General features: G+C 41.9%; 1 pseudogene; it reads right to left on the reverse strand.

The window, feature by feature from the left end:
• Nucleotides 1-10,994: 10,994 nt before the first annotated feature.
• Nucleotides 10,995-12,019, reverse strand: LOC130026153 (E3 ubiquitin-protein ligase PPP1R11-like; annotated as a pseudogene).
• Between the last annotated feature and the right edge of the window lie 2,403 nt (nucleotides 12,020-14,422).

Here is a 14,422-nt window from a genome sequence, read left to right on the forward strand (position 1 = left end):
TCGATGTTATAAAATAAAACCCACCACAAGCATGACCTTCTTTCCCACCATTGTCCCAATTTCCCCAACAACCCTCCAAACCCTTTTCCTCATCAGGCACATACTAATTTATTTTATATCGCTAGTTGCAACTAAGTGGCAAATGGAATCATAAAAATATATCTCAGTAAAAGATAATATGTGAAAATTCTTTTATCTCACCAAAGGGTTGTTAAATCCTTGTCCGAGGATTTACTGTTCATTGCTAGTTGAGCTTTCTGTGTTACTGTTTCTGCTTATTGAGTTTAGTTGGCTTCAGTATTACCTTCCCATCTGATTTGGTGCGCTCCTACTGAAATTTGGAGGTGTTGGGTGGCCACATATGTGACTGTGTGGTCCAGAAACTTCAGGATCTGTAGAACTGGGCCTCAGCCTTGACATGTCAATGTCAGTGGGAGGTGGGTGTGGCTTCCAGGGTTTCCAGAAGTATGAAGGTTAAGGGGAGGTCGCCCCCATTCCAATACTCCAGAGTCTCAGCCTGGATACTGAAGTACCTGAAATTTTTGCAGTTTGGTGTCTGCAGAGGTTATTGGTGTGGCGGGGGAGTTGAGTTGTTGGCATGGTTATGTGTTGGTGTGGCTGTTGGGGCATAGGCAGGGAGGGGACTCAGTTTCCAGCTGGGGGACCGGTATGTCCATGAATTTTGGCTGCTTGGCTTTCATCTCCTAGGAAATTTAGTTGTGAATTAGAAAAGGAAAGTCAGTGGATTAGTGGACCTGGTGGCGTCTCTGGTCTAATCTTGAGGTCTTTAATCCATTTTGAAATAAATTTCTTGTGAGATACAGTTCTATTTTTTTTGTACTTGGTTTTCCAGTTTTTCTAGCAGCATTTGTTGAAGATTTTCTTGTTTCATGCAATGTTTGCAGAAACTTTGTCAAAACTTAACTGCTCATAAATCTTAGGGTAAATCTGGGCTCTCAATTATATTTCATTGATTTGAGAGTCTTATATTAATTCCAAAGAAACTTAATTTTGATTATATAGATATATAGTAGAGTTTAAAGTCAGAAAATGCAATATCTTGTATCTTCTTTTTTCTCAGAATTCCTTTGGCTACTCAGGAAGTTTTATGAATTAATAAAAACTTTTGTAGAGTTTTAAAAATCTTTGAATAATATCATTGGAATTTTTATTGGTATTGCATCGAGTCTATATGATATTTTATGTTAGATTATCATTTTTACTATAGTAATTCTTCCATTTCATGAACAATAAATATTTTTCTATTTCCTGCTCCGTGTATTCACAAAATAAACGAGGATGCAGCAGGCTCTCTCCTGCCACCTGTGTTCAGTGGCCATGAGCTGCTTCCCCACCCTGGCTGCCGCTGTTGCCAACAGATGCATGAAGGAGGAGGGCCACCAGGCTGGTTGGTGATCAGAAGCCATTTATTCCAATCTCTGTCCCATTATTTATTCTATTCTCCCCGTACGTCTGTTCCAGTCTCACTGAGTGCACCATTCACATCTCCCACTGGCTCTCAGTCCCATCTCCTGCTACTCTCCCCATGCCTGTCTCTCAACCTTAGTCTATACCTCAACCCCTAAAGGTTGGGGAGCAACTACATCTAGGTCAGAGAGCACAATCAACATATGTAAAGCCCTTCTTTTTGGGGAAGCTCCTCTAAGACAAAGTTCTCCTCCTGGGAGATCCGCTCAAGGGCAGAATTTCATCTAAGCAAATACTTCTCCTTTCCTTAGTCCATAACCATTTAAACAGTCACCTCAAGTTTACTTTCTAATAATCTTTCTAGTCATTTTGTATGGACACAGCAAGAGAAACATAAAGCTTTTAGGGTGGCTCTCCTGGGGACGTCTTATTATAGATCCCAGACTACAGCGCTCAGGACAGATAGTCCTTCCAAATTGCAGCAGGGTCCTTGTCCAGTTGTTTCTCTTAGGATCATGACAGAATTTGTCCATGATAGAGATTTTATAGTTCAGTATTATGGTGGTTGGCCTGGCCGATTTCAATGCCAGGGTAGCTCACAGCTTGCCCTGGGTCCATCCAATCCCTTCATTGGGACTCTGCTTTGGGGTGCTAGGAAGTAAGGGGAATTGAGGCTTAAGTTGAGTATATGACAGATGCCCAGGTGTAAATATTATTAGGAGTCAATTAACTCCCAAGTTACAAAAGTATATCATTTACTGTCTTTCTGTATCTATACAAAAAGGACATTGCTCTAAAGTAATCTATGCAAAGGACACATGGCAAGGAGAAAAGCAATATTTCACTTACAAATACAGAATTAAGAATCCTTAGAAGGAGCTAGCGTTACAAGTTACAGGATCAGATTTGGGGATAAAGGTGATTAACAAGTTGGGGAAGCAGAGCACAGAGAAGAGGTTAAAGATAAATACAGAGGATTGGGAGTGCCTCAGGAGAATTGTAAATGATGTAATCCAATAAATCTAATCTCGCTGCAGCAAGGGAGAAAGGATAAACTAGTGTTATCCTATACTGGTGTTCCTTTTTAATTTATTTCAATAGTGACTTAAATTTTTTAATGTTTGAGTCTCATATCCTTTGTTAAGTTGATTCCTAGACCTTTGAGCTTTTGGGTACTTCTAAGAGAACTTTGTGTTTTTTAAAAATTTCTTTCAGTTTGTTATTTGAAAATAGAAATGAAAAAGTTTTTGCATATTAAGTTTTTGTCTTCTGCTGTTTTAGTTCATTGTTTCTAAGAGTTTTTTTTAAAGTGGAGTCTTTTGGATCTTCTATGCATATTATCATATCATTGAAACTAGTGGTAACAAACTCTTCTTTTCTGGTTTGAATGACTCTAAATTTCTTTTTGTGTATTATTGCTCCAGCAAGGACTTCTGAAACTATATCGAAAAATCATAAAGTGAATGGACATACTTACTTTGTGCCTGATCTCAGGTCAAAGGCCTTAATCCTTTTGCTTTTGAGTAGGACTTTGGCTGTGGGTTTATGGTAAACTGTTATTATCTTAAAATATATTCCTTTTATTTCTATTATGTTGAGTTTTAAATTTAATTAATTTATTTAACAAAAGAATATTTTAATTACTATACACAAAAAGCTTTAAAACAACACATTATACATGATTTCGGCTGGAGCGATAGCACAGCGGGTAGGGCGTTCGCCTTACACGCGGCCAACATGGCCGACCCGAGTTCGATTCCTCCGCCCCTCTCGGAGAGCCCGGCAAGCTACCGAGAGTATTGGATATGCCAGACACAGTAACAACAAAGTCTCCAATGGAGACGTTACTGGGCCCGCTCGAGCAAATCGACGATCAACGGGAGGGCCTTTACCTTTACCTTTATACATGATTTAGAAACATGACTTTACCAAACAATATTCATAGAATTGTACTTTCTAGTCCTTCTTCTCTTTTGCCTAGTCACTTAGAAATATGAATGTTATCAGCCATAGTTGTTGTTTCTTGTTGTCTCACATTATTTTAATCTGTGTATTCACCATGGTCAACTGTGTCTTCTACAAAAGTTCAAGATTCCTTTTTCAAATACATCACTGAGGCCTGGCTGAATATTGATACTCTGTGTCATGTTGTCTTTTATTGACATCATCATTTTGTATGTATCATTCTCTCCTTATTGCCATATCTCATTTGTTGCTAGATAAGATATTGTTCCTGGGTGTTTTCATTTCACCTGTCTTATTACAAGGTCTCTTCTTATCCATTCAAATAAGTGTGCATCAGTGATCTTTAAAGAACAAAGGTTCTTGCTTCTTTATTGTCTTATAAAACGCTAATACAGATCTTCAAAACAGTTTCTTTTTAAAAATCAATTTACTTCTATTAAAGAACTGTGATTTACAAAGTTATTGATAGTTGAATTTTAGTAATATAGTATTTCAACACCAATCCCACCACCAGTGTCAACTTCCTTCAATCAGTGTTCCCATATTCCCTCCCCAACCCATCCCCCAACCTATCCCACACCTGTCAACTTGACAGGCACAACACAAAGTTTCAGTGTTTGTAGCTTAGATCTCATGTTTTTGGTTCTGTTGAGTATGTGTTTTGGATATATGACTATATCACTCACTCAAGTCACCAGTGTAATGAAGCCTTGATTCCTGGTCACTCATCACTTCCTGTTCTCTTCTCCCCCACCTTGATTTCTTTCCTTCCTTGTCTTTTTCTCTAAACACTGGGATCCTGGCATGTGGCAAATCTGGGATCAATCCCTGGCACTCCATATGGGTCCCCAAACTCTCTGGGAGTGATCCCTGAGCACAGAGCCAGGTTAAGGCAGGCGTCGCCCAAAAATCAAAACAAAATTCTCAGGGTAGGGAAATACAAGCAACCAAATACAAGAGGTCCAAGGTTCTGAGAAAACAAGTTCATTGTGGATAATTCCAAGACATATTGTGCTCAGAGTAAGAAAAGAAAACAAAGATACAGAATAGTGACAACAAGATCAAAAAAGGAACCTACGTACAAAGAAAAGCCTATGAAAGTCATAAAAGTTCTATTAAATGAGACTCTAAGAGTATGGAGGAATATAGTACAAAAATTCATGAAATGAACATTCATTAAGAAAACTCTATCCACCTTGATTGTAATTCAGGTTTGAAGAAATAATACAGAGCTTTATGGACAGGCAACAGCCTCGGGCAGGAATTTATAGTCTTGAAACCAGGAACTTCTTTAAAAGACAGCACAACATTCTCAACACTTGGATTAAGTGTGGCATTCACACATGATGTTTATGGTTTCCCTTTACTAGATTAAGAAAGATGTTCTTAGGGCAAGAAAGACAATACAACAGGTAGGGTTCTTGCCTTGCTAACCTGTGTAAAATGCCTATTTCCACATAAGGCCCCTTAGTGCTGCCAGGTGTGATCCCTGACTGCAGTCATGATTAAGCCCTGAGCACCACCAGGGCTTAAGTGTAGCCCCAAAACAAACCTTGAATACTGGTTGCCTTCTTGTTTTCCACCAGAAGTGAGTGTCCCATAGTAATTGCCAGTCTGGGACCCTTCTGAGGCCAGGTCAGTCTCATGTCCTGTTTAGATCTTGTGTAGGTAGGAATTCATAAGGTTGTTGATGAGTTTTCAGATCACCACCTCTTTCCCTTGGCCTTGCCCTGTCTCTAATATTTGCCCCTCCCTAACCCTGAAGCCATGCCGCAGTCTTTCCTTACTGTTTGGCCATCCCTTACACATAACCTCTGGCAGGAGTTGTTTGAACCGTTTGTCACTGCTTCTTGTGCATGTCTTCTGTGGGACTGCCAGCAGAGTATTTTGGTCATTTCTGCATTTTGGTTCTGGTCTGATCTCATAGGGCACCCTTCTTTGCCATTTTTTCCCTTTGATTTTTTCCTTTGGGAGGCAAATCTCTAAGTTCAAGCCATATTGAAGAGGATGTTGTTATAGCCCAAATAAGTTAGATTATATCTAATGTTTAGTTTTTGTCATCAATTCTTTGTTTGATACATACATTATTCATTTAATTATATTTATTTATATTTGTAATTCACACTTAAGAAACAAAATAATGATTTTTAAGATTCTTTTTAAAAAAATTTTTTATTAGTGAGACATTATGAGGTACAGTTGTGTAGACTTACAAATTTTTGTGCTTGGGTTTTAATTATACAGTGATCAAATACCCATCCCTCTACCAGTGCCCATTTCTCACCACCACGGATCCCAGTATCCCTCCCACCCCCCATCCCCCCATCCCACCCTGCCTCTGTGGCAGGGCATTCCCTTTTGTTCTCTCTCTCATATTGGGTGATTTTTAAGATTCTTAAGGGAACAGAGATCCTCTGCCTGCTCCCAGAAGCCCGGCAGACCTCCATTACCTCCACTACCTCCACTATCCAGCCGCAGCCACACTCTAGGACACTTTCTAGACGGCACGTGTGACACATCATAAAACACTTAATACAAAATTACCGCACCATATTTGATGGGGTTCAAATATGGTTTGAACCATGGGAACACCTACAAGGGCAATTAGAGCCTGCCCCAAAAGCCTCTATCCCTCTCAGAGAGCCTGGCGGGCTGCCAAGACTGTCTCCTCTGCACGGCAGAGCCTGACAAGCTATACGTGGTGTATTTGATGCGCCAAAACCAGTAAATACAATGGGTCTCATTCCCCTCACCCTGAAAGAGCCACCAATATGGCAGCGTTGAGAAGGATGAGGAAAGAGAGGCTGATAAAATCTCAGGGATGATCTAGGCTGCCAAACCAAAGGACAAAAATGACTGTCTGTACGTTCAATGAACATACGCCGGCATTGGATGCATCAGTCAAGGACCTGATGATGCAAACGTGAAAGATCAAGCATAACATCATTGGTCTGATCGAGATGAGAAGGTATCAATCAAATCACGCTGTTTTCAACACTGGGGAAGAACTGTTCCTCGGAACATGTGACAAAAGAGGCATCGGTGGTGTCGGTGTCCTTGTCAACACGAACTTGAACATAAACATTGATTCATTCAAATGCCTAACAACCCGAATTGAATGATTACACTTGAATAGATGTGGCTCATTGCGGGCAGATTCTATCTTCATTGTCTACTCACTAACATCCAATTATGATGAAGGAGAAATTGAGAACTTCTACATGGAGCTGGAGAAGTTCTATAACAAAGACCACACCTTCTACAAGATCATTGTTGGTGATTTTAATGCCTAGATAGGACCGAGAAGATCAGCCAAAGATTTCCACATTGGGACCCATGGCCTAGAATGGAATGAACAGGATGAGAGACTGTCTGAGTTCATCATGTCAACCAAGACCATCCATGGTAACTCACAATTATAGAAGACTGAATCTAAACGTTGGACATGGTAATCTCCCAGTGGACTGTTCCCCAACGAAATTGACCACATCATATTCAATCAACGTTCTTGCCTGACCCATGTTGCTGTTGTCCCAAAATTCCAAGCAGGATCAGAACACCGTCTCCTTCATGCAAAATTATACTTCACAGAGCGGGGGGGAAAAAGGGCTGCAAAGTTTAAGAGGAGAACTCCCAGAATGACCACCAACTGGGAGCACTTTGGCACTATTGCGGCAACATGGGAAGATGCCGTCGTTGACAACATTGACAAGGAATACGATCGACTGGATCAGCACCTCCATGATTGTGCGAGGAACGCCGAGAGAGAGATACCTACAAAAAGACACCTGTCTTTAAAAACTCTTGAGCTTATTCGCCAATGTGGCTTGGTGCAAGCCTCAGGCAACCGCAAGCAAATGTCAGAGCTCACAAAACAGTACAGAGAAGCGATCAAGGAAGACCTCAAAGAGAGAAGAGCAGCAATGCTGGCAGATGAGGCAGAAGCTGGGAAAAGCATTTGTTACGCCCGCCTGTCCTTCGCCAACTACAAGACCAAGATGACTGCCATCTGACGTCCTGATGGATCTATCACATCTTCCAGAAGGGCAATGAAGAAGATTATCCATGACTTCTACTTGGTTCTCTTCGATAGCCATTTCCACCTGCCCACATACCAAATTCCTCAGGATGGATATGTCATTCCCAAAGTTTTCCCTTCCAAAATCTGACGCTATTTCGTTGGTAAAGAATTGAACAGTATCTGCCCGAGACAAGATCAGACCCGAACACCTGAAGAACCTGCTGTCAGTACTCATCAATACACTGCCTCGGCTCTTCACGCACTACCTGTCTGAATGCAAAGTTACATCCCAATGGAAAACCAGCAGGACTGTACTACTGTACAAGAATGGAGACACCCACGACATTGGCAACTATCGCCTGATCTGCCTGTTGTCCATCGTCTACAAGCTGTTCACTCAAGTCATCCTGAATAGGATTGGCAGAACACTAGATGAAGGACAACCATGTGAGCAAGCTGCATTCCGAAAAGGATTCAGCACAATCGACCATATCCACATGATAACCAAGATCATTGAGGTTTCTTGGGAGTTCAAGATGTTGCTCTGTCTAACATTCATTGATTTAAAGAAGGCCTTTGATTCAGTTGAGAATGAAGTGGTCATCAAGGCCCTAGCCTAACAGGATGTTCAAACTCAATACATCAGGGTCTTTTGTGAGCTGTATTGAGGATTCACTACCAGGATCTCATCATTCTACAGGGAGGTGATCATTGATGTCACGAGAGGGTTTCAGCAGGTTGATACTGTTTCATCGAAATTCTTCAGTGCCTCCCTCGAGAACATCATGCAATGGCTGGAATGGGAAGAAAAGGGAGTGAAGATAGATGGTTGGCAACTACACCACCTCTGGTTTGCTGATGACATCGTTCTAATAACACCAAACATCAGCCTAGTGGCACAAATGCTGGCTGACTTTGACTGTGAGTGTGGAAAGGTCGGACTATACCTGACTCTTACGAAGACAATGTTTATGCGAAATGGTCTCGTTTCTGATGTTCCATTCTCTCTCAATGGAATGAACATTTCCGAATGCAACAGTTATGTGTACCTAGGTTGAGAAGTCAACATGACGAATGACCTGGCACCTGAGTTGCGCAGGAGGAAGAGAGTGGCTTGGAATGCCTTCAAGAACATCGAAGAAATAGCTAAGAGGACAAAGAACCTCCGGTTCGGGCACATCTCTTTGATTCCACTGTTCTTCCTGCATTAACATACACCTCAGAGACCTGGGCCCTGTGAAAACAGGATGAGAACATTATTCGGGTCTCCCAAAGAGTAATTGAATGAGCTATGCTTGGAGTATTACGCTTCACTCAAATGAGAGAAAGAATTCGGATTTCCGACCTCCGTCGATGGTCAAGAATCAGGGATACTTTCTTGTTTGCCAAGGCGTTGAAAATCAGATGGGCTGGACATGTAATGAGATTTGAAGACGACCACTGGATTAGAGCCATTACCAACTGGATTCCACGGGACATCAAAAGATGGCGTGGCCGCCCACCTATGAGATGGTCAAATTTCTTCGTCAAGACCCTGAATGATCAGTTTGAGGCTGTTCGTGTTCCTAGAACTAGCAGACAGCATTGGGCTACACTAGCACGCGAGAGAAACAAATGGAGATGTTGCTGGCTCCCACTCGAGAAGGTCAATGAGTAATGGGATGTCAAGTGACCAAGATTCTTAAAAATCATTTGTTATTAGTTTTATTGAAATAACACTGCACTATGCCATTATACAAGTTTTAGCTATGCATCACTAAAGAATAATATGTGTATAGTACCTTAAGCCCACCTGTATAATAAAGTTTACTATAGTGTATTATAGAAGTATACAAAATCTGCATGAGTTATCAACTACTAGTTATTATTTAGAAAAGAAAATAAAAATATTGTGACTAGAACGATAGTAAAGCGGATAGGACACTTGCCTTGCATGCAGCTGATCTAGGTTCAATCCCTGGCACCACATATGGTCCCTAGAGCCCCATTAGAAGTGATCCCTTAGTACAGAGCCAGGAAAGTGCTCTGGATACCGCTGGGTCTAACACCCCCACCAAAAGGGAAAAAAACAAAAGAAAAATATTGAATATAGTGGGAAGAGAAGATTTTGATGAAATTAAACTAATATCAATAGAAAGAAATCCTATTAACTTCATTAATTCTGCTGAATTTAAAGCAGTCAATTATATTTGAAGGAAAAGATAATTTTAGTTTTTGGAGTCAAGGCTGAAGTCCACCTAGAAAAAAGCCGAGAGTGGGGGGTGGAGAGAGAGAGAGAGAGAGAGAGAGAGAGAGAGAGAGAGAGAGAGAGAGAGAGAGAGTTCTATTTTTCTATTGTAAATTCCAGTTAAATACCATTACTATATTTATTTATTAATTTAGATGGGGGGCCATGCAATGACTGTAATCAAAGAATCACACCCCTGACTCTATTTTTCTTTCTTTTTTTTTGTTTTAATTTTATTAGTGAAATACCATGAGGTACAGCTGTAGACTTACAAATTTTTGTGCTTGGGTTTCAGTTATACAGTGATTGAATACCCATCCCTTCACCCCCACTGATCCCAGTATCTCTTCCCCCCCAAACCCCCCATCCCACCCTGCCTCTGTGGCAGGCATTCCCTTTTGTTCTCTCTCCTTTTGGGTCCTGTGGTTTGCAAAAGAGGCATTGAGGGCATTGAGTGGCAATCATGTTCGGTCTATAGTCTACTTTCAGCATGCATCTCCCATCCTGGGAGGATCGTCCCACCACCCTTTACTTGGTGCTCCCTTCTCTATCTGAGCTGCCGTTTACCCCAGCATGTGAGGCTGGCCTCCACGCCATGGAACAAACCTCCGGGTACTTATCTAGACTAGTCTTGGGTGTTATTCTCCTATTTTGTTACTTTATATTCCACAGATGAATGCAATCTTTCTATGTCCGTCCCTCTCTTTCTGACTCATTTCACTTAACATGATACTTTTCATGTAGTACCACTGGTATGTAAATTTCCTGACTTCATCTTTTCTAACAGCTGCATAGTATTCCATTGTGTAGAAGTTTTTTTTTTTATTAACACATTTTGCAATGTTGGGTTATTTATTTTGTGCATATGTGGCAATAAATGAGATATCATTTTTGGTATGGGCTTTAATGATCAGTGCAAGATGCAGTCCCCCTGAAGTTCCCCCTCACAGTCCCCCTCAGAAAGGGGACAGGAGTTAGAGGGGAGGATTCAGTCAGGAGTGAACATCTGGGCTGGTAGAAACATCAAAGTCTAGGAAGGAAGGCCTAAGAGTATAATGTTAGGAACATGCCCCATCTCCTGGCTTTCTCCTTTTTACTTCCTCTTGCAGAGACCCAGCCCCCTGAAACTATGTTGGATCTATCTCCTCATTGAAGAACAAAGACTGAGGAGATAGATGGCTCTAAGTGACCAGTCTTGCTTGAAGCCAGCTTTGTCATAAGTCCTAGATCACATGATAGGTGAGAGATCATCACTATTTCATTTTTCCGTTTAAGGTGAAAATGACAGAGACCTCTCCTAATTCTTGAGGGCACAAGGGAAATGGGAAGAAGGGAAAGCCAAGGGCCAGGAACCCTGAAGTTTCTCCAAAGACCTCACATCTTACAGGCAAGGACTAAGTTAGAGTTACATAAACACATTAATGGGAGCATTTTAAGCCAGGATTAAAAAGCATGTTGGGAAAGATTGCCTAGAGTCTGACTGGGACTCTGGCAGTGAAAATTGGGATTGGTGGAAACCCAATATAAATGTTTGGGACTCAAGTTGAGAGTACAGGGTCCAAGATAAATGGATCCCAAGGACAGGCAGTTTGGTAGTAAAAACAACGGGAAGAGAATGGGCCCAAAATTGCTGGATCCCTAGGGAAATAAAATGAGTATTAAAAGAAATGTAGCCTGGGGGAGCCCAGAAGTCAGAGTTGTGGAATAGCAGCAAGTCAGAATTTCAGGATCTCTGTTCACTCTCCTTTTCCTCTTCTCTCTCTCAGGCAGAGTAGAAGGGAGGAGGAGTCTGGAGAGTGAATTAGTCCTCAAGTAGCCCCTTGGATAAACTAAGGGCCAGACACACATGGATATGGTAGGGAGCAAGGAATTTAGTGCTGCATTGGCCCTGGAAGGGGGTGGGAAGTGTTCGGTGGATGGGGAGGGAGGGGTGGTAGGGGTTGGACCTGTTGTTGCTTATTGCCGTCCTTTGTGGTGGCCCCGTACACAGTGTGTATGACCACAGCCTTCCTCTTCTTCCTCCTCACTTTCTGTGGAGCTCTCACCAAATGCCCGAGGTTTCTCATAAATACAGCAGCATTTTGATGAACGGCATCCCATATGTTAATTATCCACAGTATCACTTGTCTATTCCACCTTTTTATCTGGTTCCCTTTTCCGAAGTTTGATGGTAAGGCTCTGGTTCTTGGGCTCGGTTGTCACGGTAACCATTGTCTCAGTGATGGTCTCACTCATCCCGGGTCCTGCCTCAGCCATGGCTAAGGCTAAGGAGAAAGAAGAGGGAAGAGAGAGAAAATCTTTTCCTTTAATAATGTCTCTGGGGCTAAGAGATTCGGGTCTAGAAATCCGAATTAGTAATCGGGATCCTCTGCCTTCTTTCTCCCCCTTCTCCAGGGCCTCTGCTTCCCAGCCTTGGGTAAAATCTGCAAATCCCACTTCCCCCCAAATTTCTTTTTTTAAAAAAAAATTAAAAAATTTTTAATTGAATCACTGTGGGAAAAGTTACAAAGCTTTCAGGTTTAAATCTTGGTCATGCAATCATCAAACACATTTCCCTTCACCAGTACTTATTTTTCACCACCAAGAACCCCTATATACCCCCTTTCCCAACTCTCCCAATGCCTGTGAGGCAGATGAATTCTAGTTAACACTCTATCTACTTTGATTAGATTCATTGTTTTGACAAAAGATGCACCATTATTATTTAGAGTTTACACCCCGAAATCAGACCTGCTGAAAAGGCATTGTGAAATAATTTGTTTTCTATAGCTGGTTACAAGAACCAAATGATGTCGTGCGGCCGCAATAGCGGCTGTGCGATTTTAGATTTCTGGTATTTTACTTATTAAGCCTGGAAGTATTTCTGCTGAGAGTCAGATAATTATGAGATTGGTTTCTGTGACTCTGGAGCCATGGCTGTGCCAGAGAGCCACTCGTGGGGGGCAACTCGTGACGTCGGTAGGGCGTGAAGGACAAGCCGGGAATGTCCCCCTTCCCATGAGGTTTCAGTTGCCCCGTCATGACCACCTCATACCTGGCTTTCCAAAAAGCTTCGAGGTGGCCGCCATCTTGCTTTCCAGAGGGAAAAAGGCAGAAGGGAGCAACACCCTTTCCCTTCCGGGCAGGCATGGTGGTGTGGATTAACGCATAGTCCATTCACTTTTCTGCCGCAAGCTGCCGGGCTCTGCATTAAGTCCTTGTGCTTCTGGAGCCATAGCCCTGTTGGAGAGTCGCTCGTGGCTTTGGTACGGTGAAGGACGTCCCGGGAACGCCCCCCTTTCCATGAGGTTTCAGTTGCCCCGTCACGACCAGCTCATACCTGGCTTTCCAAAGAGGTCCGAAGTGGCCACCATCTTGCTTTCCAGCTTCCCCCAAAGTTTCTTTAACCAGTCATCTTTTCTCGGACACTCAGGTTTTTTCCAGATTTTGGCTATTGTGAACAGTGCAGATGTCATTTCGACTATACGTTTTTGCCTCTCTGGGATATATTCCCAGGAGTGGTATTGCTGGATCAGATGGGAGTTCAATTTCTAATTTTTTGAGAATCGTCCCTACTGTTTTCCAAAGGGGCTGAACCAGTCGGCATTTTCACCAGCAGTGAGGGAGAGTCCCTTTCTCCCTACACCATTACTATTTTTAATAGAAGAAAATTTCAATATTTTAAAGTAACAAACAGTATGAACATATATGATAATCCTTAACACTGAAGATAAAAAGTCACATAAATTAATGTAGATACAAGGGAATAAGAATTAATTATGATTTTTGTTCAGGACGATTTTTAAAAAAATTTTTATTAGTGAAACACCATTAGGTACAGTTGTAGGCTTACAAATTTTTGTGCTTGGGTGTCAATTATACACTCTGTGGCAGGGCATTCCCTTTGTTCTCTCTCTCCTTTTGGGTGCTGTGGTTTGCAAAAGAGGCATTGAGTGGCAATCATGTTCGTTCTATAGTCTACTTTCAGCATGCATCTCCCATCCTGAGAGGATTCTCCCAACACCCTTTATTTTGTGCTCCATTCTCTATCTGAGCTGCCTTTTCTCCCAGCATGTGCTGCTGGCCTCCATGCCATGGAGCAAACCTTCTGGTACTTATCTCGGCTATTCTTGGGTGTAAGTCTCCTATTTTGTCACTTTATGTTTCCCAGATGAATGCAATCTTTCTATGTCTGTCCCTCTCTTTCTGACTCATTTCGCTTAGTATGATACTTTCCATGTTCAGGAGGATATCTCACTCTGGTCCTCACAGTTGTTCCATTGTCTTTTCATGCTAGGGGGTTAGGAAGGGCAGGAAATTTTCAGGGATCTTTACAATCAGATGGTGATATTCTGGTTTACTATATTATTATTATTTCTGGCCAACACAGGTTTGATTCCTCCGCCCCTCTCAGAGAGAATGGCAAGCTACTGAGAGTATCTTGCCAGCGTGGCAATGCCTGGCAAGCTCCCCGTGACGTATTCGATATGCCAAACACAGTAACAAGTGTCACAATGAAGACATTATTGGGCTTGCTCGAGCAAATCGATGAACAATAGGAGGACAGTGATAGTGACAATGATTTACACGAAATTCCCAGAACCTCTGCAAATTCAACCTCCCTATGGCCAAATTTTCAAATTTTCTATCACAACTCTCTATGTAGCCTATCTGCAATAGTAAAAAGTCTGTTATCTAGATTCTGAAACTATACTTAAACATTAATCTAAACCAGAGAAGCACATGGTGTATTATGGAAGCTCAAGCCATTTCAATGCAGAGTGTATGGCTTATTGCCATTG

Source organism: Sorex fumeus, unplaced genomic scaffold, assembly GCF_029834395.1.
Source record: "Sorex fumeus unplaced genomic scaffold, SorFum_2.1 ptg000033l, whole genome shotgun sequence".
NCBI classification, from domain to species: Eukaryota; Metazoa; Chordata; class Mammalia; order Eulipotyphla; family Soricidae; genus Sorex; species Sorex fumeus.